Raw genomic sequence first — 6,000 nt, 5'->3', positions numbered from 1 at the left:
CCAAAACGTCCAAAACGAAAAACGAGTGATATCATATCAAAACATATTATTTCCCTGTTTCCCTCTGACATGGTACAAAATATCCCTATAAATTCCGAAGATATTTTGAGGAATTTAATTTTCAAGTTAAAATGTCATATTTTTTTAATGAATTGTATTACAAAAACAAATCAAGAATACTCATACTGCTTTTTGAAATTTCAAATGTCCAGAGAAGATCTTTCACAGAGATCTTATATTTTGTCGCAATTTGATTAGAAAAAACGCAATATGGCCGGTTTTAATATATGAGAGGTTCCTATTAATCCTCGCTCAAGAGATATTTAAAATATTCCAGCCAAGTTGTACTTCGGTAGGAGCCCTGTAGTGATATATAAATGTTAGTATAGGTACCTCGCATAAAACATTTTTCGGTCGCAAATTCCCTAGATTTGTGTAAAAATATTATAGTTCCCCAGATCTATTGGTATTTCTCCGTACGTCACATGATACCAACCTTACACCAACTATTTCCCCCAAAACACCAACTGAAGCAACGGCAAAAACCTGAACGAGAGTGAAGTTAGTTACGTTATAACATACGACATTATTTGAACATGATTATCGATGATTATTGTACATATTTGCATTTTCCGCAAATTTTAACAAAAAATCGTAAAAGTACAGTAATGAATGCAGTAACATATTCGTGTTGAAATTTTTGTTGTGTTATGTGATTATCTTTTATGTATAATATATAAATTCTTCGATATTATTATCACAGAATCAAAGTGCATTATGCTTTGAAATTTTTTGCATTGACAAATAAAATGAAGTTAAGTATGTACATGCTTGTACTAATAAAAAAACATTCACAGTTTTCGGGAGATACGCCTGAAAACGACCAAATATATTATAACTTAAGTTTTAACATAACATGCAGGCTAAGTATGTAAAGAGTAAAAAAACTTTTTTTCATACTTCTATCATATCCTGGCAACAAAGTTTAATATATTTCGTTCGAAAAATTGTACGAAAATATTACATACTAATCTAAATCACAGTTAAACCCCGAAAATGATTTGCATTCGGCCACAAACCGTGAAATTCAAGGCTAATGCCTAACAGTACTTACTTACCTACTTTTCTAAAATTGCAAAAACTGGTTTCGGATGAATAACGTTTCATGTCGAAGTATAAAAATAATAATGCAGTAAATATAAGACGGCCTTCGTGATTAACAGAAAGAGCATCAAATTCTGATAATACAGGGTGTCCGGGAGAAAAGTGCACAACATCGGGAGGTGATTTTACATGATGGTAGAAGTAAAAAAGATAAATCACTTTTTTCTAAAGCTTTTAAATTTTCTATCTCGTAGAATGTTCTCCCGAAGTTTGTGCACTTTATACTTGGACATCTGTATATTAATATTAGCGCCGCGGGTTTTTTGCTGCTGGGTTTTGCCCAATTTAGCAATGTTCACTGATAATATAGTTTTGCCCTTTTGTATATAGGTACCACAGCAATTATTAGAATGTTTGCAAAAAAATAGTTACCATATAGGTACCTATTAATTTTTCTTTTCAAATAAAAACAATTTGTGAGTGCGTTCGTAATATATGTATGTAATGTGTAATTCTCTGGACCAATTAAAACTGCTGCAAGAAAAATTAGAACTTGAGAAATTAAATTGTATACTTAAAATCGAGTTTCTCCTCCCTAACACCCTATGGCAATTTTTAACCAATTTGGTTTGAGATCTCTAAAATTTCAAGATTACCGTTTACCTACATGATATATCATTTTAGATATATTTTATATGGTGGGATCCTCGAATGTTCATAGGCACAGATCAAATTTTCGAATTTTATAAAAGCCAAAGGAACCGATTCTAAAATTGAACGGTTCCTTGGAAAAATAATATCGGGCGATCCAGTGGAGGCAAGGTCATCGAGACAAAAAAACCGTCACAGGAATATCGTCGTAAATGAAGTTGGCTTCACAACTTAGATTTTTTTCTTTTCATTTTTTTATTTTTGACTTTAAAAACGTAGTTTGGTTGGACATTCATCTTTTTGATTTTTGTAATTTTTTCGTGTTGGAAAATTTTTGAACTTAGAAAACTTTATTTTTCAGGGGAAAAAAATATTTCGTAAAGTAGGATGGAAATAGGAGGGGAAATTTTTATGAAAACATTTATCTTTGTGATAAAATATGAAGAAAATTATCCATATAGGTAATTTTTTATTTTTCTATTTAATTTTTTCTTGTAAAATTGTAAAATCATAAAATTTAGTTTGGAAAATCGTCGGGAAAGGTTTTATAAAAACATTAATCTTTTTGACTGAGTTATGTGTCGGTTTTTCATAAAAAAAATTCACCAGGAAAAAATGGAAAACTGTGGGTTTTTAAAACTGAGAAATTTCAAGTTTTGTAAATTTTCTGCTTGATATTTTCTCATCGGAGATTCTGTTTGAAAACTTCAACGGTTCTTTTTGAAAATAACAGAAGGCGCCACTTCCATCCACGACAATCAGATACAAACCTGATTAATTATAAACGGGATCCGGAAATTCGCGGTACAAGCGGAAAACTGATCTACAGATCGGTTGATCTTCATCACATTTGTAGTCCATTTTGTGGTATAACTATTTTGACTTAAGCTTTAGGTTAGGTAAGTTTTTAGATTTTCACGGCCAAAAGCATTTTTGTTGTTTGTTTTTGGGGTGTTATGCCGTGTTGCGCCAACTCCTTCTTTAGCCGACGTTTCGGACAGCGTTGCAGTGTCCATCATCAGGGCAGATCCGGTAGATCCGAAGATGTGTAATTGTTAGTTGTCGAGTTTGTGCTTATTTACTTGGAAGCGATACCGTGCCGCCAGGTTAGTTTAAAAAATTTAAGTCAAATTGGACAAAAAATCGGTTTGCTAGGGGGTTTATATGAGCTGTTTGCTCGATTCCTCAAATTGTACATACTGTGGCCTAGTAATGCGAACTTTAGATCATATATTTTTTTAATATCTTTCTCTAAACTAAAATCCTCTCTTCGATCAAGCCTTTTCTAAAATTTCCTCCCCTCCATTCAAAATCTCATCTCTTTTAAGTCTGAACTCGACTCCAATATTCCATATAATTTTTAAAATCTGCCCATTTATAGCTATAATATCAAGTGATAAACCTTTGGAGAAGAACGGGTTTTTTGATCAAATTCGAATGGTGGCCTCCATATAGTGTTTAGCGCTTTTGGCTTTCTGTTACGTTATCCATAATATGTTATAATATGGGCGCTGACAGATCTGGGAATTGTGATAAAACATAAATCTGTAGTTATACTCATGTAATGTCAATCACATGTCGATGTCTTAAAGAGCATCCTTTGCAGATAAATACAACAATGTATTTTTATTGCAAACTGGTTTTTTGTATACTATATGTCACTGTATTTTATGTTTGTTGTATATTTAAATGAATAATGATGTTGTAAGAAATATTATGACGATTTTTTTTATATACTCGATAACATCAATTCCAAGTTATTAATATTAGGTTTCTGCGCCTGAACAAACAGTTTCATACAATACGCATAACATGCCTCGAAAAAAAGATTCTAGGTTCCCTACAAATTTTTGATTAAAAGCGACGCTCGTTATATTCTAAGTGTTCAAAGATGGCGTCAATTATTTTTTTATTAAAATACGCTTTTTGCAAGGTGATTCAATCCAATATTGTATTTGTATGCCTTTTTTGCGCCCGTACATATTGCGTATGTACGGGCGCAAACAAATAATTTGTCTTATTTTATATGTTTATCTTATTCTAAAGCAATCAATACCTTGCAAAAAGCGTATTTTATTAAAATAAATGAATTAACGCCATCTATGAACACATGGAATATAACGAGTGTCTTATATTCCACGAGCGTTTAACCTTAATTAAAAAATCGCAAGATGGTTTTTTCGCAAATTAAATATTATTTTGTTTTTTTTTTGTTACAGTTCAAAAATTTCAACGCAAATTCGTATTTATAAAATGTTTTTTTTTTGCCTAAATCTTTCTTTTATTCTTGACATATGCTAAAATTAACTACAATTATGCATATCGCCAATTATTCAGCCTACCTAGTCGCTACAGCGCTACGGAAATGTTCCTGGAGGGGACGAGTGCCACCACCACCGCATGGGAAGCTCATGGTGTAGACTTGCCAATTCAGAAACACCATCATCAATACTTAATGTCATGGCTGCCTAAATGAAGTCCACTGAAAACCCTCAGTAGCCGAGAGACAGTAAAATATCCTCCATAAATAGCTGCTTACATAATTTCCAAATAATATTTTTTCTGTTTTATTTTATTTTCTATGTAGGTACATATTGTTATTTTGTTTTACTCTCAATTATGAAATGTATTACATTGCAATACCCCTGCATACCAGAAAGAATATATTATTATAAATATTACGATGATTTAAGATGGTACTTTTTTCATATATGTTTCGTATTAAAATCTATAGCCTTTTTCATATATATTTTTAACAAAATCCTTTCGATTGACTGCAGTGAGACAGCTTAGCTGTTTTTAAATGGCAAGCCTTATTGCTGTTAGTACTCATATTCCCTTAAAAGTTTTTTTTTTGTTTTACTGTGTAGGTACTCATCTTCTGCTTTATATAACTATACTAGTGGGCACGGGCAGATGTTGTCCTGCCACAGACCGCCTTCTATGTAGACTGCATTTTATATAGACCTCATTTTATGTAGACCGATTTTTATCTGTTTTGTTATTTGACATACTCAAAATACATGCGCAAGTCACATGCATCGTAGATAATATTATGGCGTTTCATTTGATGTCGAGCATTTCAGCAGATTGTGATTATTGTTATAAAATAAGTAAAAATTCGACCGAAGGGGTGTAGGGAAGTTAAAAAATTTGGTTGTTTGTATTTTTCGATGAAAAAATCTGCAGAAAAAAAATCGTTGAAAAAACGATTATAAAAATTTTGCTCTCGACAATAGCGCCACCTATCAGGTCCAAAACTATCATATCTTTCAAGCTGGAAACAACCATAAACATTCACAAAATTTCATTGAAATCGGTTGTGTGGTTTCGGAGATAAGCGTGTACGAACACAGTGATACGTGATTTTTATAGATTTAGATTTACAGAATTTTTCTTTAACAGTAGGTTATTTTAAAACGCCTTAAAATGGACATGTGGTGTTTTTAAAATAATAAAAATGAAATTGATTACAATTCTTTTAATACATTTGATTGTGAAATAAAGTTGATAAAATACTAAAATAATTAATATTCACACACTATAATTATTATTTATATGTATTAGTAGTAGGTAGTGCCAAAAATTGAAAAATCTCTTGGACAACATTATCATATCTTCCAATCCTAAGGTACATATATAATTGATTTAAACAGCAATACAGTAATTATAAAACAGACCCTCAAAAGTGAATTACAGTATGGCTGATAGAAAGTGGCAGACCAGAATCGGAAATCTTCCTGAATCGTCTGACTGAAGAAAGATACACTTTAACGAATCGCTGTGGAGATCGGGTAAAAAATAATGACCCATTATTCTGTCGTTATTTCTATTATCGATCAACCCAGACATTGAAACAACCCTGTTATTAAGAACTGGACAGAACAGGACTGAACTTGAGAACTGGAGAAGTAGATTTCTTAGGGCCCGTTCCCACTTCCGTTTTAAAAACGGAGGCGGGTCCCGTTTTAAAAACGGATGCCCTAGTGGCTGTAGTGGATGTATGGAGCTGTTCACACTTGTCCGACACGATTTGAAAACGGATCCGACATTTTTTGTCGGATGGATCGCCAGCGCAGCGCGTCCGTTTTGCTGTTCACACTTGTCGTCTAGTCGTTCCGGCAGAGTCCCCGCCACACCCCGACCCCTCCCCGCCCGCTCCCAGTCGCAAGGAAGCAGGCACGCTGCGTGCTTGTATTTGGTTATTTTGTTAAGTAAATAAATCAAAACTACAATAATGGATAA

This window comes from Hesperophylax consimilis, chromosome 12, assembly GCF_061612785.1.
Source record: "Hesperophylax consimilis isolate HC1 chromosome 12, BYU_Hcon_1.0, whole genome shotgun sequence".
Taxonomy (NCBI): Eukaryota; Metazoa; Arthropoda; class Insecta; order Trichoptera; family Limnephilidae; genus Hesperophylax; species Hesperophylax consimilis.
This window is presented reverse-complemented; position numbering follows the sequence as displayed.